The sequence below is a fragment of the Mustela nivalis genome, assembly GCF_964662115.1.
Source record: "Mustela nivalis genome assembly, chromosome: 15".
Lineage (NCBI taxonomy): Eukaryota > Metazoa > Chordata > Mammalia > Carnivora > Mustelidae > Mustela > Mustela nivalis.
This window is the reverse complement of record NC_139034.1, coordinates 58,795,869-58,818,353: the sequence shown is the minus strand read 5'-3', so window position 1 is coordinate 58,818,353 and position 22,485 is coordinate 58,795,869. Positions and strand designations below refer to the sequence as shown.

The following is a 22,485-nucleotide window of genomic DNA, read 5'->3' as shown; positions in this document are numbered from 1 at the left end:
TAAAGGGGTAAGACAAAGTCTCTCTCCACCCTGAATGGTCACGCCAAGAAAGTTGTGAGAGAAGAACATAACTTCATTGAGTAAAATTCTATGCACAATGGGATCAAATTCTTTGACCCCATTGTGCATAGAAAGCTTTGTCAATGGTCCCACTAAAGTTCTTCTCACTTGACTAGAGATGACAAGACTCCACACTCCCTGCTTTACCGTCACCACTCAGTTAGGGGCCAGTAGTCACATAACTGGTTTTTCTCCACTATCCCCATGACAGGAAGTGAAATGTGAGTGAAAATGGTTGGTGTCTATGGTTTGGGGGCTCCCGCCACTATTCAGACTGAAACCTTCTGTTTTACCATTCTTTAATATCCATGTGAAATGATTATGTTTTTGTCATCAGCAGAAAAAAAGGAGTGTATGGGCTGTGTCGAGTTATGAAGATACAAAGAAATATCTGTTTGTGCACACTCATCTTCTGTGATTGTTGAAATTCATACCCCTTACTTGGGCACACTTGTCTGGAATTCTGAAGAGTCCTTGTTTGAAGCACATCTGTTCCACAAACAGATAATAATAATAATAATCTTGGGTAAGAATTAGAACAAGTCAGTTTGAAATCAGAGTTGTGTCCCCAGGAGAAAAATGGCATTGAGGTAAATGCTCAGAAATCCCAGCTGTTTTTAGACAGAGGCTATCATAATCCCATGACTGAGAGTGTATCATAGAAAGGGCTCGGCCTGGAAAGACCCCAACTTCAGGCATCAAGATGCCAAAAGTATTGAATCTCTTCTTGAGGAGGGAATGCTGTACCATCTTTGATGAGAAGTATGGAGACCTGGGGGATATTGGAGGGTTTTTGCTTTGAAGGGAGAGACTCCCTCCATAATCAGGCAAGGAAGAGATTTTAAGGCTAGGAATTAGGAGATCTCATTGGTGCAAGTGAGAGAAAGTCCAGAAACTGGAACCAAAACTACCTCTCCAATGAGGAGACCACCCCTCACACTGGAGAGGGGAGAGAATGCAGGAGATTGGGTTGATATTTTACCCAAACCTGTTCTCTGTGCTTAGATAAGGATAGCTTCTTGCTCTTATTAAGCAAGGACTCCTCGAAACTTACCCAGCTCTCAAGGGAAGTCATGCCTGCGTCTGAGGCAGAGTCATCTCAGCTGGGTGGAGTGGGTGAGGGCAGTGAAGCCGGGAGAAAGGAGGGTGTCCTGAGAAAACAAATAGTGATTCTCTAGCGGGAGAGCATTGGGAGGCTGTGCTTGAGGATGAGGCATGGATTGTGACACTTGAGGCCATCAATGGGCCACACAATGGCCACATTGAAGTGACCACAGGAAGGGGAGCAGAAGGGCACTGAGACTTTGGGGGCTTCTGCCATCGGAACAGCACTGAGGTCAAGGTGGCCTGGGCAGTGCTTGTCCATCCCTGCCCAGGAGCTTCAGCAACTGGTTTTCGAGGGGATATCTGGTGGGGACCTCCACCAAGAGCTGATGTGATGGGCAACAGTGATGCTTGTTCAGCTCTGTCTGAGCCCCTGAGTACAGATCTCACCCCCTTATAGGGACCCAGAACACCCACAAATGCCAATGTCACTCCCAAACCTAACTATAGAATACAAAAGCAAAAATACAGGTCGTCGACACCCAGGACTGTATGGGACATGGAAAATAAAACCTTCACCCCTTTACTTGGGGGAACTGAGGAGAAACAACCCAAGGTTTGTTCCCAGAGATGGGGCATGTGGGAACATGGCCATGGGTACCATCTCTGTTGTATGAGCCACAAAACCACATTGTCTGTGGCCCACCCTGACCCCAGAACTCACATGGCTCTTTTAAAGGAACTCAATTCATATTCTACTTCACCTTTGATTTCTAAGAGGGACCCAAAATAGGTGTTACCAAGATTTTTATCATTTGCTTTTCTCTTTGCCACCACAGTACACATTATCTCCATAATCTTAGTATCAGCGAATGTTATCTAGGGGTTTATAGGTCTTGCTAAAACTATAAACTTTCCACTGCCACACCCTGGTTTGAAGTATGGTTGGTAAGCATTCTCTGTAAGATCAGAGAGACTGCTTCTTGACAGAGTTTGTCCAATCTGAATGATCCAGAATATAGGCAGAAAAAGCCAAGGGTTATTTTGTAATTATTAGCAATTTATGAATACATCTCATACAGCTATGTTGGACATAGATTGGCTTTGCTGTTTTAAAAGTGCTTTCATGTACAAGTCTAGAAATACATTTGGTCCACATCCGGGGAATTTACATGGAGACATTAGAGCAGAAACCTCTGTAGTTGGCAGCATGTAAGTCCTGTCTGGAGAGAAAAGGCCTGCCTTCCTTCCAGTGTAGCTCCAAGATTATAGAGAGAAATGAACATGACTGGCCTGCCTCCAATGGCAGATCCCATATAGAAAGGTAATTGGAGATCTCTTCTGAGGGCATATTAGACTGTCTTATGCTAATCTCTCAGGCTGGTGGTGAACACATTAGGAGAATGCTGTGCTTGGAAAATTCACTTTATCTACTTGTTTCCTTGTTTAAGTAGATAAAGCAATTAGGCTGCCTTTGGAGGTAACTGCCTTTCTCATTTCAACTTGTCAAAATTAATCTCTTTCAAGTAATCCAGACATATACATAAATACAAATGTGCTGAAAATATATATATTTTAAAGATTTTATTTATTTATTTGACAGAGGTCACAAGTAGGCAGAGAGGCAGGCAGAGAGAGAAAGTGAGAGGGAAGCAGGCTCCCTGCTGAGCAGAGAGCCTGATGCGGGACTCGATCCCAGGACTCTGAGATCATGACCTGAGCCCAAGGCAGAGGCTTAACCCACGGAGCCACCCAGGTGCCCCTGAAAATATTTTTGACAAATTTAAAAATTAGTTAAACATTTTTAGACTATTTTTCAAGTCCCCCAAGAATGAAGGTAAGCTTGCAAATAGGTCTTGAAGAGTGTTTAAAGAAAAGTCTCAGTAAGTCCTCAAACCACAAGAAATAATTTTTTAATGCCCAAATTCATTTAGCTTCATAAGTACTTGGAAAAAAAAAACCCCACATTTTCTTTTGGGATTTTACATATAAGACACTACAATTCTCCTGTTGTATCTTGTCTAAGTAGTTTTAGACATGGTATTGTGGATTTTGTGAAATCCACAATAGTAAACATTAGTAAAAACTAATGTTTTAAATTTTTCATTGAAGTTTTGTTTTTTGTTTCCCCAGGAGGAGAAGGGATTTTTTGCTTTTAAGACTGCTTTCAGATTTCCTTTTAGTGTAGTTCCAAGATTATAGAGAGAAATGAACATGACTATAAAATCAGAAAGAGCCACTCTTAACTTAGTGATGGACTGCTCTGTTCATGGAGGTCACCACTTCTCTCCCCATGTTAGGACCCATTGGTCGCTAGCAACAGAGCCCAGCTCCTCCTGACTTAAGCATAGAAGGACTTTGCAGGAATGGTTCTGGATAGCTTGCAGATGCGAAGGAATTGCTGAGTCACCATGCCTGCGCAAGGACGGGAGCTGGACGGGCTCCAGGGAACTGTTGCTGTTCACTGCACTGTCTTCTCTGGCCTGTGCCCTTGGAAGAACTCAGCCCCAATGGCTTCCATCTGCCTTTCATGCTGTTAGAGATAGAAGCAGCCTCCCAGGGAGGCAAGTCCGGTTGGTCTGGCCTGGGTCACATGCTGTCCCTTCAATACCCTTGAGACCGTCTCAAGGGACCAGAAAACTGGAAGGAGTCATGTCCTTCATAGGAAAAGCCAAGGTTGTTGCCAAGAAGGGGGAGGGGAGACTAGGCCAGCACCCCTGTTCTGTGCTGAAACAGAACTGTCAAATGGCATTTTATTTCCTGCTCTGCCTTGAACTTCCACCTAGTGCGAAATCAACATGAATGCAGGTAGAAAGGTAATATTCTGATTAAAAATCTGCATATTTGACATACTTCTAATGATCTTCTCCTGATGCTTTTGTATGGATTCTTGGTGGAAAATTCTGGCAGGGAAGGCACTGAGCTGCAGGAAGGGCATAGATCAGGGAAGTTGTTTAGTGAAACCATGCCGGAAGCGATAACACCTCTTTCTTCTTTCTTAGACACACATCCCTCATTGTAAAGGGGGTTTTAAAAAATAAGCACGGTATACTTTCTGTTTATCTTCCACCCATAATTACAATAATAACATGCTCTATAATTCATGCAGATTATTCACAAGTCTTAATAAGAGTAACTGGAAACCAATGCAATCAGCATTCTATATATACTTTGACACTGGGAATTAACGTGTACTTAAACGTAATGACATAAACTGCTCCTATCTGATTATAGTAACATAATGAGATGGTTTCTATATCAGACATGCATTTAATTAAAAGAATGTGTCAATGATGGGCATATAGGAAATGATTTCGATAATTAATGGTAAACATTGACTTTATAAATAACTTTATTTTTATATAGTCCCATCCTTTCTCCACTTTATCCAGAGTTCTGAGTTCTTGTCTTAAAGGAAGAAAACTCTCAAACAATATTTGTATTTCTCTTCGGAAAAGTCTCCATAATTTGACTGACTCATAGGCAGGTTGATTCGAAGCAAATGAAGCTTTAGTTTTGGTAACCTTCACTTGTATGGCCTCCTTCCAAGCCCCTGAAGATAAATGTGTGTTTTTGTGGATTTTTTTTTTTTCTTAAATGATAATCCTCCTGATACTACTTTAGGCCTCAGAAAAAGCTGCATCTGTCCTGCTGATAGATTCTGTGTGTGAAACCAGCCCAGTATCCGCTGTCTCCTCGGCCACATCCGGATTCTGTTACAGTCTGCCTCAACCCAGATCTGGAACGTTCTATAGTCAATGGTTTTGTCAAGAAATCCAATAAATATCAAAGATTTTTGTATGTGTATTTTCTTTTTTTTGGTAGTGTTTACTGAAGACATTGAGGAGGGAGACCTGGCAGGAGGCCTTGGGGAGGAGCGGGGGGTGGGTGGGCAGAACTGAGTAGGAGTGGGAACCCTACATTATGTAACAAAGCATTTTAAAAAAGTATCACATGAGATAATTTATGTTCTTTGGACTTCTTTCTTGGCCTTGCTTCTACCAAGTCTTTGTGGCTGTTACTTTCTTTTTCCTTACTCCCCCTTCTCTGGATGCTCTTTGTTCTTTTGGATTTCCCCAGAGGTCTTCAAGTTCCTTTTGCTCTCTTTGCACAGTGCAATGTGCACTCTCTTCCCTCCTTCTACCCGGGTTGGCTTCTCATCCATCATGGGACTGGGAGCTCCCGACCACATTTCACTGGCTTCTGCTCTTTAACGAAAGCCTTTTACTTTAGTGTCTCCAATCTCACGGCAACAGCCCTCTGCAGCGTTTTGTTCTGCAAAAGGGTACAATGCTTACACCAAGCAGAATCTTGGAAACTGAAAAATTCTCTACCCCCATTTCTTTACACACTCATTTTCACATTTGAACCCTACTTGTCTGGAAAACCCTGGGGATTTCACGATTTGCTGCCAGACTGCTGACTTGTCTCCTTATCTCCTGGCTCAATAGTAGTAGTAGCACATTCTAGAGGTTCAATAAATGATCATTGATGATTTATTAAATGAAATTAGCATTTTAATAAATGGTGGCATATTGGTATCCATATTGTTAATTTGGCTTGATACAGATATTGCAAGAAGAAAGTCACTGACTGGGCCTTTTCTCCAGAGGGTTTGCAGAATCTGCATAGACTGGAGGAACAAAGAAAGAAAAAAAAAACCCCAAACCCAAAAAATCCCCCCAAAACCCTAAAACCGAATGAACCTACCTATTGACAACTTCAGCGAGTAATTGTAGGGGCACTGCGAACTAAACAACTCCTACTATTGACATCTGTATGCTTTCCCATCATTTTAGAAGCATGCTCTACAGGCTTTGGAACTTCTACAGGAAGATAAATTCTATAGGAAAACAATCTAACATTTAAAGCGCTCTTTGAAATTTTAGCATAAAATAGAGAAACGGAACATATGAAATGGTAAAGAGCAGGCTTTATGATAAAGAAAAGAGCTAACAAGTTCCTTTGTTCATTTCACATATTATGAATCCTGCCGAATTTATATTCAGGTATAGGGAAAAGCAACATTCAAAATTAGCAACAGAGGAAAAAAGTCTTTTTAGGCCCCTGAAATGGTTTTCTACTTCATAGGGCTCTCTACTTGTAATAAATTGGAACTTATCTTTCCCTTTAGTTAGTGCCAATTCTCTTCTCGAAGAGGAGACGTATTTTCTGATTGTACCAACCTGTGTGCCCTAGGTCTCCTCCTTGGATTTGGCTGGGGCCAACTCTTTGGCTCAGGGGAGGAACACATTGGTCACGGATGCAGCTTCTGGCTGATTCGCCCTGGCGTTTTCTCAGGTATGTCTTCTATTTGGTTTTGTCACTTAGTCACTTAATTTGGGAGGGAGTGAATGAAAGCCACGAAGGTGTTATTATACTGCTGGAAGACCTTACCCGGTTTGTGGACGGGACGTGGTATTGTAGTCACAATCTTACTATTAACTATATCAAAGAAGCTTCTACAACTAGCTAGATCAAGTCCTAGAGCTCATTAGTTCTGAGAGACAACATTAACATCAGAATTTTCCAAGGTAAGTCAGGACTTGAGCACTTTTCTTTTTCTTTTTCTTTTTTCTTTTTTTTTTTTTGGTTCACAGAACTTGTAAGGCATGAGATTTGAGAGAATGAAATAAAGATGAAAAGAAAACACACATATTTTTCTTCCTTTGACACTATTTATTGCAACCCCACCTTCCATTTCTCCTCAAGACATTTAGTCGTCGGACTTTTTCTCAGCAGAGACACAAACTGAGAATCTGAACCTAAAATATTTTAAGGGACAGATTGACAGAAACTTGATTTAGGATTAGGAGACATTGTTAGTTTGGGACAATATGTCGTTTTGTAAAGGACATGTAGCCTGGGACTTCTGGAAGAATTCATCGAACAAATTCAAAATAAATAAAGCAGATATAAGGAAATTTTCCCTTTACCTTGTTTTTCTTTCCTTGTTATTATACTATTCTCTAAAAAAAATGACAGCAGCCTCCATTTATTGCTTATTCTAGTCATGTAACCATAGTGGTATCACTGATTTCCAATTTTATGGCAAACCGTTCTTGCTGGTCCAAGTCTATTCATTTATTATTGTGTGTCCTCAAGGGAGGGAGATGAGCGCATTGATCTGGTGGTGCACTGGCTGGTAAATATTTAATGTTCATTCCTATCACTGGAATTGTTTCAAGTTTGGATATTGACAGTCATTCGGATGCACCGATCGGTATGGCCCACAATATGTAACATAACCTCCGGCAGGTGACGGTTCCCTTCATCTCGGCAGGCAGCCTGCTCTGCTCGGCAGTGGATCCCCAGTGGTGTTTTCCAGAGGGCTGTCCCACCGTCCAGACTTGAGTTTCAGTTAGTCTCCATGTCTTTTGGTGGAAGAATTATGCAAAAGACACTTGATCTCTGCTCTTTCTCAATGATCGAGTGTTATAGAACTTCAGCATCCTCAAATGTACTTGAGGATTATTGACCTTTATCATGACCATAACACCTGTGTCTTCTCATATTATTTCTCACTAGAGAGCCCTTGCCACACAAGAGAAAAATTCTGCTTTCATATTTTTGCCATAGCAACAAGTACTTTGCTTCCTGCCTTTGTAGTTATTCATATTTAAGTGCTTAAAACCCAGTTCTGATTTTGAGACCCTTGGCTGCCTGCCCAGTCCTAGTCTTGGAAGCCATTTTCATCTTTCCAAGCATCCTACACCTGCTGTCTCCTTCAAGGAAGCACAAATACAGTTGTGCTGTGGAGTGGTGGAGAAGTGGTGGAGACAGTTCTAGAAACCCATGTTTTGTTGGGCTGGTTCTAATTAGCTTGGATTTTGACTTGTAGGTTCATTTAGCTTTTAGGCCCTGGCATTGATTCTTGCCTTTTACCCTTGGATTTGACACTCAGCTTCTGTCTCTTGGATCTTCAAACCTCTTCCCTCCCGCCCCCCGCCCCCAGTGGTCTTTGGTCTGGTTTTCCCTCTGGCTCTGAGTATTCAGGGCTTCTACTGTTCCCTTTCAAGGCGAGGGAATCCGGTTCAGACCCCAACCAAATACTTGGTTATCAACATGATCGAGTTAGATCAGCAGTCCCTTCAGCAGGAAAAAAGTCATATATTGTTTGACCATTTCTATGTTCTTTAAGCAAAAGAGGTGGAAGACTCCTGCTTTCTGGTTAGGTGCTCCAGATGCTGTGCTATCATAGCCGCGTGTATATTTCTATTTTAAAATTGTGATTTAATATCAAGTACAGCTTATTCATTAAAAATTACACAGTCCACTGGTTTCTCCACAAAGTTAGTTGTACTATTTCTCACATCTTTTGGGGAAGCTCATGAGAGTCTGAGGGAAGGAGCATGGGGTCTTGTCCATAATAAGAACTAAATCAATGTGGTTAAGTATGTTACATCAGTTAGAGTCTTTTCATCTGAAAGCAATAGAAACTCTGATTCACACTGGCTTGAGCCCTAATGAAGTTCTCTTTCTTATAAAATAGGAAGATCAGCAGTAGGACAGCAGGTACATCCTAAGGGATGGCTGGGTCCTATCTCAGTGAGGTTTTAGAGATTCAAATTCTTTCCATCTGTGATCTGCCATTCTTAGTGTTAGCTCTCTGTGTAGACAGTAATATGCCATAGCAGTTTCTAGACATGAAAAAGTCAGGACAAGAGATGTTGTTCCACCCAGTAGCTCCCCTAGGCAGGCGTCCTTTTCCCAGAAGCTCCCAAGAAGGCATCTTCTACTTTGCCTTGGTCTGAGTTGGGTTATAAGCCTCTTAATGAAGCAGTCACTAAAAAAAGAAAGGACATTTCCCTTAGACTACCTTTTTTCTTTTTTTTTTTTTAAAGATTTTATTTATTTATTTGACAGAGAGAAAGATCACAAGTAGGCAGAGAGACAGGCGAGAGGGGGAGCAGGCTCCTCCCCGAGCAGAGAGCCCGATGCGGGGCTCAATCCCAGGACCCTGAGATCATGACCTGAGCCAAAGGCAGAGGCTTAAACCACTGAGATACCCAGGTGCCCCTCCCTTAGACTAATTTATTATGGAGATTGGGGAGGGTATGTGCCATGGTGAGTGCTGTGAAGTATGTAAACCTGGTGATTCACAGACCTGTACCCCTGGGGATAAAAATATATTATATGCTTATAAAAAATAAAAAATTTTTAAAAAAGAAAAAAAGTTAATTTCCTCTTGACTTTTTGTGGCTGCTTCATACAATGTTTCACAAAAAAGACAGTATTTTAAAGACATGAAACCATTCACATACCAGAAAATCTGAAGATTATAAAGTTAGTCAAAGACAGATGTGAACAAAACCAAAGTCCAATGTAACCGAAACAAACAAAAAGGAAAACCAGCAACCATTCTTAGGAGGCAAACAGAATTACCAGCTTCCAAATAGGGCTTTTCCGGGAGAGAAGGGCATGATGGGTTGGACACGGGTCAACCTAATGTATGCACTTCGGGATAAGAGAACGGCATCAGCATCAACAAAATCTATGACAATTCAATCATTTAAGACAGCTGAGACCAAACACTTTCTGTCATACATACATTTATTTCTATTAAATTACCTTTTTGTAGTCTAATGATAACGTTCTAAATGAATTAAATCAAACGGTACTGAGTTTTCTTATGACCTCCATTTGTGGCCGGTGCTCCACCGACTCCCCTGGAAACATCTGTAGGTCCTTTTCCATCCATGAACTTGGTTGGAAGGATTCCTCAGTGAATGGCCCAGTGTGGTAGACTAATGTCTAGAAACTAGACCCAATCGATAAAGATGGGGTCTTGTATCAACATTTACCTGTTTGGAGTCATTGGAAAAGTAGACTTTTTTTTTTTCTATTTTCACCTTAAACTCTTTCCCATTCCCCCAATTTTTTTTTCAAAGATTTTTATTTATTTATTTGACAGACAGTGCCAAGTAGGCAGAGGGGCAGGCAGAGAGAGAGTGGGGGAAGCAGGCTCCCCACCAAAGCAGAGAGCCTGATGCGGGGCTCGATCCCAGGACCCTGGAATCATGAACTGAGCTGAAGGCAGAGGCTTTAACCCATTGAGCCACCCAGGATCGCCTTGTTTTGGTTTTTATCAGTGCTTTGATTATAGTCAAAGCGAACAAGTTCATCAAATGGACAGTTGCTGCAAAGGCTTTTTAGGTAGTAAATGTCTTTATTCTGTGGTACGTGTTCTGCCTGAATCCATAGGGAGAAGAACACTGACATAAAATTAGAGTAGGACACTTCCCAGTAATGTAGGACTAAAAAAACAAGAATAAATATTTCTTTTCAGCTATTAATTAAAATAGGTCATTATCTAAATATAGTATATGTATGTTTTTATGAATGCTATTTATACACAAAAACCAAACTTTGTTATTGTTTGATTTTGGTGAATGGAAGAAAGATTTGGGACCTCAGAAGTGTGTACTGTTTTTGTCATAGCAATCATGTGTCTAGTTTCAATGAAAAAAGAACCAAGCGTTTTTAAGACAAAAAAGTGGGCTATTTCTATTATGGTAAATGTTGCATTATTCAGCATATGTGTGCCAAGCTCGTGAATTATCTTCATTCCTTTCTCTTTCTTTTAAAACCTGCCTTCATTTTTGTCATTTCACAAGTTAAAGATTAAAAAAGAATGAACTAACTGTGATGGCTAAATGAAATCATGTTCGAAATACAGTTTAGTCGCCTATCCTGGCCTTGTCTCCTCATTTGTAAAGGTCACTTCCACCCTGATTGTCACTGAATTTTAATGACACACTGAATGGCTTGTGTTAGCCTTTTGGCTGTTTTGGTCTGGTGGGGCACAGCAGACCCATTTCAGGCCGCAGTGATTCCATCCCAATAAACCGCAAATGATGCTGACAAAAGACTTTCCCACCAGTACATGTTCATAAACTATTTCTTCCCTCTAAAAGAAGCCAAATTTGAAATCATACCTTAAGTAATGAGAAAAGGTATTTGAAAGTCTTGATATAATTGCTGATTCCTTCTGGGAAACTGATGAGCTGTAGTTTTAGCAAAACCTTCTATTATTAATCTCATAGCTGAATTATTAAAACATTTCTTAGGAAAACGGATTAATTCATTAATGCTGACAAATTCTGCTGACTTTAAATGGGAGGTAAATTTGTAGGCACTAGAGAGTCATTCAGTTATGTGGATCTTTGGTAGATACTGCCCAGAACTGTGAGAATTGGGTGATGTTTTGGCGAAACGGTGGACTCTTCTGTCATAAGGAAGGGTGTCGGAAGGCAGGAATGCTGTTTGCTTGTGGTGGCTTGGATGGGTCCCAGGGCAATGGGGGAGATGGGCTAAATGACTTCAGAGATGTCTTCAAGACCAGAATCTCAATGACCTTTTCTGATAATGATTTCCAGCTGACCTTGTTCAGTGCCATTGATTTCAATCTCTATATTCAGACCCCTCTATGCTCAGGGCTTATTTTGATGTGTAACCCAGATATGAAATAAAGCTTCTCACGCTCCTGATATGCAAATATTGTTTTCTAAGAAATCTTGCAAAAATCACAGATTTGAGCATCTAAAGGCTGCCTTATGACTTCTGTTCATTTTTTTGGAGCCTTCACTCATATAGTCCTCTATTTTTCTGCCTCTTTTTATCCCGCATCGGTCACAGAGTTCGAAATCATTTTCTTGCTTTTTGCAAAGCAATTCTCATCCTTCACCCCCAACCCCTTTCCTCCCGCCGAAAAAACTTGCATAACCGAAACTCATAAAAGTACTCAGCAGAGCAAAAGAGGCTTTATTTCCTTATATAGAAGTTGGGGATTGTAGCAAAAAAGAGAAATATACCCGGGAACAGAGAAGCTAGGGGAGAGCAGGAGGTCACCAGGCACTCAGTGTTTCTCTCCTCCCATTTTTTTAGAACTAAAGTCTATTTAAGTGATACTAGCCAGTCAAATGTTTTTCTAGCCCAATTCAGAGAGGATTACCTTCAAAAGTAACTAGTCACCTTTGGCAAGACGGTGACTTATTAAACTTATGTCATATTTGACATTAGCTTTCCTTTCCGGAACATCAGCTGCAAACAAATTCCTTTCCTCTTTCCTTTTTACAGCCTCCTCTCTCCCTTTAAAATTATCTTAAAATCTTGACTCCATGGCGTAGTAAGCCATGTGGAACCATTTAGATGTCACCTGCCTGTTTATTTGTAGAGTCCCTTATGGATGGAATCTCCTTGACTTCTCCGTTTACAGAGGATACAGTCTGGGAAAATAGGCCAACGTAAGATTTTTTTTTTTTTAAAGATTATTTATTTATTTGACAAACACAGAGAGAGAGAGAGAGAGAGGTCACAAGTAGGCAGAGAGGCAGGCAGAGAGAGAGGGGGAAGCAGGCTCCCCGCTGAGTGGAGAGCCCGATGCGGGGCTCTATCCCAGGACCCTGAGACCATGACCTGAGCTCAAGACAGAGGCTTAAACCACTGAGCCACCCAGGTGCCCTGCAACATAAGATCTGAACACAGTTCTGTGGAGCCAATGTTGATAAGCCCTGCTATTTCAGCCTGATCTCTGCTAGGTATAAATATGAAACTTTAGTTAAAAAGTAACATATTGAGACAAATGAGAAAGTTAAGTGTCCAGAATGAAGGCATTTTCATTGCAGTTTTCCCCCCCTGCGCCTGTAATCAAATCCTCATTAAGCCTCCGAGACCACCTGGTACCACTGCATTGAATGATAAATTCAGTACAGATAACGCATCTCACTGGGAATATGGAAGAAAATGCAAAAGAATGCTTTTTGAAGTTTTTTAATAAAAGTAAGTTTTAATGCTCAAATGAAGAACTGTGCAAGATTTGGGTTTAATTGGATGCTGGTCTAAATTAGAATAAACCATACTTGAATATTTTTCTTATAACTTGAGAAATGCCATGAGCGTCTTTTGATTGTTCTCAAGCCACAGCTGAGTGTAGCAATTTTTTCCCAAATGTGTTTGAGAGTTTGCAAAACTTCGCTTACAATAGGAACTTAAGCAATTATAGGTTTGAATTCATTTAGCCGGACCATGAAGCAATTATGTATTTAAATCTATAGAGTGAAGCTCTGGTGTTTGTTTGGTTGTGTGTTTCAGTAATGTGGCAAATCTACTACAAATTTATCTTTTTCCTTTTTAAGCTTGCATTTACCTGCATGATATACTCCCTTTTCCTCTTAGAAGATATCTGTTTCCATTATATTCTGAGATTTGTTTCTTCTTCCTTTAATTTTTTTTCATTTAATCCGAGGATTACCTTTATTATTTCTTTTCTTTTCTTCTTCCCTAAGAGCTGCAACATTTTCATGATGTTCTAAATCTTCCAGCACTGAATAGAATATAAATGGCATTCCAAACAAGCAAATACATAATCTATCACCCTTTTCTGGGGCTGCCAGATATCAGAGGAAGTTAATTCTTTGCTTTCAGGGTTTTAACATACACATATTATTTTCACTTAGGAATTTAAAATATTACCAAGCTTTAGTGTTTTCTGAGCCTCTTCTATTTTTATATAAAGTGATATGTTGAGTTAGTAGACTATTTTTCTCTTTCTATTGCTCTTTGATTGGGCTCTTCCAAAGCAATATATTTCTTCTGAGAAAAAAAAAATACAATAGGAGTGTGCTGGATTTAAAGTTACAGGGCTAGCAGCAAATTCTTCAACATTGGGGTTTCTGATGAAAGTACCAGTCTCCTCATTTGACAACAAAGAAGCTGAGACTCAAGAAAAGTGACTTATGTAAGTTAATGGTAGAATTCAGTATTCTTTCTGGTACAACCTACTGCCTCTCACTAGAAATCCTTCCTCCCACATTCACTGAGTTCCTACTGTACACCAAGACTATGTAGGGGATTTTTTTTTTTTTTTTTTTGAGAGACAACATGAGTGGGGGTGGGGGTAGGGGCAGAGGGAAAGAGAGAATCCCCAACAGACTCCATGCCCATCATGGAGCCTGATGCAGGGGCTAGATCTCATGACCCCCAAATCATCCCATGACCTGAGCCAAAATCAAGATTTAGTCCCTTAACTGACTGAGCCACCTAGGCACCCCTGTATGGGGGATTTTTAAAATTAGAATTTTTTCAGCTTTATTGAAATATAATTGACACATAACATTATGTACATTTATGGTGCCCAATGTGATGGATGTATCATTCATCACCTCATGTAATTACAATACGTTTTGTGTGGTAAGAACATTTAAGACCTACTCTTTAGCAACTTCCAAGTATATTATATAGTATTGTTAACTAGAGTCACCATGCTGAAGATTAGAGTCCTGGGATTAATTTTTCTTATAATTAGAAGTTTGTTCCCTTTGACCAACATCTCATTTCTTTCATTCCCCATCTGCTGGCAGCTGCCACTCTACCCTGTTTCTATGAATTTGGCTTTTTCCCCCCTAGATTTGTCATGTTAAGTGTGACCATACAGTATTTGTCTTTTTGTCTTTCTGTGTCTGACTTGTGCTTAGCATAATGCCCTCAATGTCCATCCATGGTGTTGCAAATGGCAGAATTTTTTTCTTTTTTATGGCTATATATATATATATAAAATATTTTCTTTATCCATTCCTCTGTCTGTTGATGGACACTTAGGTTGTTTTTGTATCTTGGTCATTGTGAACAGTGCTTCAATGAACATAGCAGTACAGATATCTCTTTGAGATTCTGATTTCACTTCCTTCAGACATGTACCCAGAAGTAGGGTTGCTGCATGATATAGTAATTCTATTTGTAATGTTTTAGAGAACCTCTGTACTGTTTTCCATAATGCTTGTACCAATTTACATTCCCTCCAACTATATTCTAGGGTTGCCTTTTCTCCACATTCTTGCCAACAGTTGTTGTCTCTGAATTTTTGATATATGTTGGGGAAGCTCATGAAGTAAATGTGACTGCTGGTTGACCCTGAGGTGGACCCAAGCAATCAGAGGCTCATCTTCTCCCTTGTCTTTGGAGTGTAGGCTCTGCCCACCTCTTCCAAAGTGGGAGGTGTCTACAAGGTCACAGCCTTGAGAGAGAGGAATGTATTGTTTCGACCATCTGGATGGTATATGTGGCTAAACCCAGTTAAGGCCTTTATATACTTTGAAGATTCTGATTTGATCTAGGGTCTATTTGTCTTATGGCTGCCCAAGACGAGCCTTGTGACTAAGTTCCTTTGCTTGTAAAAACTGATACCCACCAATCTGGGGCAGTTTGCCTCCTTCTTTGGTCTCTTCCTGCCCTCCATGGGTAAAGAAAGGATAGTGTAGAGACTGAAGGAGTCTTTGTACTGGAGAACATGCTTTGCATAGAACATCTGAAGCCCGGGGTAGGACAAGTTGGGATTAAAAAATCTGATCAATAGTGTACATCCATTTCCTTAACATGCCTTTCTAGTTCTAGCTCTGAACAATTTAGTCTCAACTATTTCCATGACTGTTTTCAAAACAAACATTTTAGCCATAATAAACTAATTACGTACTTGTTTATGATCAAGCCATACTTTCTCTCTCCTGTGAACTGTGAACGTGCTCTTCCTTCTATTTTGAATAATTCTGCCCCCACTCCTTCCTGCATTATGAATACATATTTCCTGGTTAACTCCTGTTTATTCATTATTTCTACATTAGATGTCACTTCCCTTGGGAAGTTGGTCCCAATTCCAAGGTCTAGGTAATGAGTCTTTCCTAGATACTTCTGTAGAACACTACTTACCATTGTTCTCAAACAAGACATATTTGAGTTACAATTTCTGGTTTACTCTCAGTATTTCCCACAAAACTGTAGCTCATTAAGGACAGAGATTCTGTAATGTTGTCATTATTTTTTTAGATGCTGGCTCGGTGACTGAGACGTGACAGGCACTCTCAAATATTTGTAGAATGTGTGAGTGGTTGACAATCTTCAATGAAGTAAATGGTGGGCAGAGAAATATAGTGCCACAAATCATTCCAAGTTAACCAAGGGAAGTAATTTATTCATTCATTTATTTGTTCCTGCATTTATTTATTTATTTTTATAGCCACACTTGGAAGGCATGAAGTTTCATTTAGGAAGAACTCAAAGGATTGTTTCGGATACATCTGGCACTCTAGCAAATTATAGTTTCTAAATATGGGTCCACCAATATATATCCCATTTCATACACTCTTCAAAGAATATGACATTAACAATATCCTCCCTCTATTAAAACTAGATGTGTGTTTGCATCTGTCTTGACCAACAGAATGTGGCAGAAGTGATGCTGCGTGACTTTCAAGTCTAGGTTATAATTAGGGAGTATGATTCTACCTTGCTGTCTTTTTTTCTCTCTCTCAGCTTGCTTACTTTTAGAACTCAGCTACCATGTTGTGCAGAAGCCCAGGCCACCTGGTGAGGCCATGTGTACGTGTTCCAGCCAACTGCTCTAGCTTAGGTCTCAGCTGACAGCTGGAATCAAATGTCAGACTTGTGAGTGAGCAAGCCTTCAGAGGATTCCAGGTGCCGGCCTTTAAATCTTCCAGCTGGAGCCCCAGACATATTGCAGTAGAGGCAAGCTGTCCTGAGGTGCCTTGTGTGAGCTCCTGACCCTTAGAAATCATGAGAGGTAAGCAATGACTATTGCATCTAAGCCACTGCATTTTGGGGGTGATTATTAGGCAGTAGCAGATAATACAGGCAGCAGGGTAATTTCCCCACCTCTCATGTTTGCTGGCTTTCCCCACTGCAGTCAGAACACAATTCTTCCGAAACACAGTCAACAGATTAAGTTTGTATAAAAGAAGAGGAAATCGAAATGGTGTTCCATGGGGGAAAATAAAAGGTTAAGAATGGTAATTTAAAAAAAGGATGTGATTGAAAATTAACACTTAAAATATTAATGTTAATTAAAACTACAAAGATTAAAAGTAAAAGAGAAGTTTTAAAAACTAGACTAAAAACTTTTTTAAAAAGATTTTATTTATTTGAGGGAGAGAGAGCATGTGCACATGCACAAGCTGGGGGAGGGACAGAGAGAGAGAGAGAGGAAGAAACAGGCTCCCTCCTGAGCAGGGAGACTGACTTGGGACTCAATCTCAGGACCCCAGGATCATGACCTGAGCTAAAGGCAGACCCTTAACCAACTGAGGTACTCAGGAATCTCTAGACTAAAAATTTTAAAGCAAACTTAGAAATAATACAAATAAAATGAATTAATCATGTTAAAATGAGACATCCACTCTCATTACTCAGTATATCTCGTCCCTGTCTTCCTTCTTCCCTCCTTCCTTCTCTTCTTTCCTTTCCCTTCCCCCTGCTCCCCCTTCCCTTTCACAAAGTACCAATTTTCCAAGAAAAGCTACCCTTGTAAACCAAGAATTAAACACATGAAAAAAGTACTCAGTTTCACTCACAAACACATTCAAATTAAAATTCCAGTGAGATATATATATATATATATATATATATGCACATTATATCTACATACATATTTAATATATGTATTTTATACTGGCCGGGCAAGTCCCAAACCACAGGGCGGGCTGTCTTGAAAGGCGGGCTGGAACTTCTGGTCTTTTAGAGCTGAAACCACTGTCCACATGTGAAGTTTCTTGTTTAGGAAAACAGGCTCTGCTCTTAAGAACTTTGAACAGATTTAATCAGCTCATTCAGATTATTTAGGATAATCTCACTTAAAGTCAACTGATTATGGACTTTAATCACATTTATGACATCTAGATTTAGTGCTTGATTGACTAACTGAAACCAGAGCTCCACCAAATGGACACACAAAAGTGCCCTCATTTATTCCTTCTCTGTCTTCCTTTCTTAATGTGGACTCAAGTTTCTGACCATATCCCTTTCCTTCTACCTACAGTTCTGCTGGTGGTAAGTTCCATGTTTTTATTTGTCTGAAAAAGCTCTTAAAATGTCTTTATTTTCTTTCACTTTATAAAGATAATTTTGCTGTGTATAGAATTCTAGGTTGGGGGTTCTTTTTTCAATACTGATTTCACTCCATTCTCTTCTTGCTTGCATGGTTTCTAGCAAGATGTGAACTGTAACTCTTACGTTTGCTTCTCTAGAGGTCAGGTGTTTTCTTCTCTCTGGCTTCTTGCAAGATTTTTTTCTTGTGTTTAGTTTTCTGCAGTTTGAAGGATATGTGTAGGTCTAAGGTGATTTTTTTTTTTTTTTAAATCCTGCTTGGTGTTCTCCCAGCTTCCTGAATGTGTGGTTTGTTGTCTCTCACTAATTTTGGAAATTACTTGGTCAATAGTCCTTAAAATATTTCTTCTGCTTCTTTCTTTTTCTCATTTTCTTCTGGTATTCCCATTAAGTATACTTATATTTTTCATATTCTTTCATAATTCTTGGATGTTCTGTTCTATTTTTTAAAATACTTATTTTTCTTTGATTTCACTTTGGGAAGATTCTATTGACCTATATGCAAGCTCACTTATTCTTTCTTTACTGTGTTCCAGCTTACTAATGAGCCCATCAAAGACATTTTTCATTTCTGCTAGTGTTTTTGATTTGTAGTATTTCCTTTTAATTATTTCCTGTATTTTCTGTCTCTCCATTCACCTTACCCATTTATTTTCACACGTTGCCTACTCATTCCATTAGGGCTTTTCATATTTTAGTCATAGTTATCTTAAATTTCCTGTTTAATCACTTCAACATCTATGCCATATCTGTCTGCTCTGATTATTGTTTTGTCTGGCAAAAAGTAGGTACACAACTTTGAATGGAAAGAGTGAATGGATGAAAAGTAGAATAAATAAGGATAAAAGAAAGTTCTGTTACTGTGGTACAAAGGTTTCAAAATATATACAAATAACATGTTTAGTAAAACAAGTTAAAATATGGAAAGGAGGATAACAAACTATGATAGATTGAATGATGGCTCCAGAAGATATCTAAATCCTAATTCCTGGAATCATGAACACTATCTTATATGATAAAAAAGACATTTCAGATGTGATTAAATTAAGGATCTTGAGACAGAGTTATTCTGAATTATCAAGGGGGCCTTTAAATGCAATCATGAGTGTTATTACAGAAGGGAGGCAAAGGGACATTTGATACAGACAAAGAAGGCAATAACCGCTGAAGCAAGATTCCGTGATGCTGGTTTTGAAGGTGAAAGATGGGGCCAGAGATACAATGCAAGAAATATAGCTCTCGAAACTGGGAAAGGCAAAGGGTGAGATTCTCCTCTAGAGTGTGGTCCTGTCTGTACCTTGGTTTCAGGTTAGTGAAACCATGTTGGACTTTTGGTCTCTGGAATTGTGAGAATAAATAGGTGTTGTTCAGGCCACCAAGTGTGTAGCACTTTATGACAGCAGTCATAGGAAACGAACGTACATGGTGACATCCTTAAAAGGGATCTGAGTGTCCTTAGGCTTCCTATAGAAAGGAAACCCTCTCTGGAGTGGAGTGTGGGGCAAATGGAGAGCCTTGGGCAGGCTATACCTCTGATAGCTCTTCTTCTCTGCTTCCACCTCACTCTTGAACAACTTGAGCTCCTTGCCAAAGCATCTATTTCAAGGTTACCTGCCAACTAATTCAAGATTATTAGGCAAAAAGGAGTGATTCGTGTCTCTTTGGCTGTGTTGCTTCAAAGTTTCCAAGGTTGAGCATCTTAGCACAGCCCCATAACTAAATGCTTAGCAAAAATGTAAACAAAATGAAAGTTGTCTTAGATAAATTAGATGAAAACAAATCCTTAATATGAGCAGAAATAGGTCAGAATACCTTTGAAAGGATGTTGGAAATGTCAAAGAAACTGAGAACATGCTAGCATACATGAAGGGCTATGAATCTATTGAACTTTTTTTCGTAATAAGAAATTAAAACGAAATATCTCCAGGTTGGTTAAAGACAGTTTTGAAGTTTAGTTTGTCAAAATAGAAAACTAAAGGAATAGAAAAAATTCTCAGGAGGAGTTACGCTTCTCTAGTATAGATAAAATAATAAATTATGATAAAATGGGTTTTAGGTAAATGTGCCATTAAAGAGATGGAAGAGGAAATGAGTCCATATATTCCCAGGTGTGGTATGATGTAATTCTAATATTTAAAACAATGTAGATGTCTTTAACACTTATCATCCTAGTAAATGTAACCAATGAGACCACTATTTTACTCCAGCTCATGACCAAAAATCCTTCATCAGGAATGCATTCTGGTGGATCACCTAAATTCCTTCTGAAACTTCTACCCTTGCCACCCCAGTGATGGGTAATATTGAGGTCATTGTATACCATGCTTTCAATTCAATAAATACCCATTGACTATCTATTCTGTGTTAAGCACCATTAGAGTTTCTGCCCCCAAGAAGCTCCACGAATCTGAGGTTTTGTGAACGGTAACTGTATGTGGGTGATCTATCATCATCATTTCTAAGCAAATGGGTCAGAGTGAAAGAATGATACTGTTTTCAAAGACTGCATCTGAATTAAGCTGCTGAAATTGTTTTGCCAATACAATAGATGTCTTGTCTAGCCACATTATTTCTTTTTTTCTTTCCAGTTTCGTTGATAAATAATCAACATATAGAACTGTGTAAGTTTCAGGTACACAGTATGGTAGCTGTGTCTTTCTTATTGGCAGCATGGGGAGCCATTCTTCATTCTCCAAAAGTTTCCTCTCTTGTGTTGACTGAAAATTTAAGGATAGTGTAATCATTATCTGAACATAATGGGGCCATGTCCTCTGGTCCCAATCTTGGCTTTTATATGATACACATCCCTTATGTTTCACATCTATGCTGCACTGTGGATACCTATGCTTTCTACTTGTTTTTCACTTTTACTCTGCTAAAAATCAGGAAGTTAGACCTTGATGTTACATAAGAAATTTTGTGAGGGGGATGGAATGGCCTCATTGTGTTGCTCCATTGCAATGGCATCTGATTTGATTATTTATTTTTTTCAGTCTATGTAACTGAAGTTGCCTTGCCAGAAAAACTGTAATTCACAGAGCGTCATGCCTGCTGCAGTGACACTATATGCATCAGGTCTGCTGGCGCACTGCCTGCAGAATATCAGCTCCAGGAGTCAGATCATCCTTGTTTCTAAGGACATGGCAAGGACATGGCCAAGGCCCCGGACATTTAGCAAGTTCAGGTAGAGGCTCCTAGTCAGGCCAGCTTGGTTTCTGGTCCTCTCAGAACCTTGACCTAGTGAACTGGTCTTTCAAGGACTGTGCCTCAGGGCTACTTCTCCACAAGTGGGCATCCTTCCTAGGATCCCAGTTCCTCCATGACCAGAGCTTTCCCTGGTTTGTGCCAGTCTGGTCAGGTATGAATTCTCCTCTTGTCTCTGAAGCCCAGACATCGGAACTGGACTCCAGCTCTTTGGTGTCAGACCTCTCTGCTTGATTTCCTTCATCTTTATTTCCTACCGGATAAGTTGCCGAGTTTCTTCCCTGGACCATGGTCCTTTCCAGTCTGCTTGAGAATCTGCTCTTGGCTGTTCACACCACTGACTCTGCTGCTCTTGACTCTCTTGGATAGGCAGAGGTAAGAACTTTTCTCCTTACCTACAATCTCCATCCCCATTGCCAAGTCCAAAACATGACATAGACAGCTACTTCTATGTAAGTAAGAGACAGAGGCCATCTTGAACATGACGTCACTGCCTCTCTCCTCTGATTTCACTCCTTGGAGAGACTAGAGTTAACAGTCTATGAGATGTAGTTTTCAACCCCACCTGTGTGTTAGAATGATCAGAGTTTAAAAAATTACTGGTACTTGGTCTCCATGCAGTCGTGTGCAGCTGTGTTCAATAAGCAGCTCTGTGGGGTGGGGCTTGGGGCCAATGGCTGGTTCGTGAGCCATGTGAGCTGCCCCAACATCCACCACCTCCATCCCTCTCCTAGCCCAACCCACCATAAATGATTCAGAATTGTTGAGGATCAATCCAAGGAAATTTCTCACATCCAGCCCTGGTAACACAGCACGTGGCCCCTGGATTTATAACCTGTCTCTATCACTCAGTGTCTGTGTAACTTTGAAAACATTCTGCCTCAGTTGTCTCCAACTGTAATATGGTGACATTAATTGTGCTGCCTCATAGGATAATTATGAAGATTAAATGCATCTGTGTAAGACTTCAGATGAATGCAGGGTGGTGAGCTCTTACTAGTCTCTTAGTTTAGTTTCTCCCTCTCAAAGGGGCCTGCTGGAGAAGACTTTCCAGGTATAAATGGAAATTTTTATGGGTCCTCAGTTGTCCTCAGCGGCTCAGGAGTCCGTGTTGGAAAGAAATTAAGTCGAGTCTGGATTAAGAATTTAGACCGAGGACAAAGAAGAATTTTAATTGAGAACTAAAATGCATGGAACACTGTATTTCATGCCTTGCTCCCAGGCTGGAGCGAATAGGAGAGAGGCTGTTTCACCCATTGGAAACGTTTCTGTGGACTACCCCCC

The 22,485-nt window shown here is 40.0% G+C and overlaps 1 long non-coding RNA gene across 1 annotated transcript in view; it reads left to right on the top strand.

Moving 5' to 3' along the window:
• Positions 1-22,485, top strand: part of LOC309849122 — a 135,449-nt gene that overhangs the window by 86,913 nt on the left and 26,051 nt on the right. The window contains exon 5 of the long non-coding RNA XR_014303503.1: positions 6,304-6,405. This is a non-coding gene — a long non-coding RNA (uncharacterized lncRNA). The remainder of the gene's footprint in view (positions 1-6,303; positions 6,406-22,485) is intronic.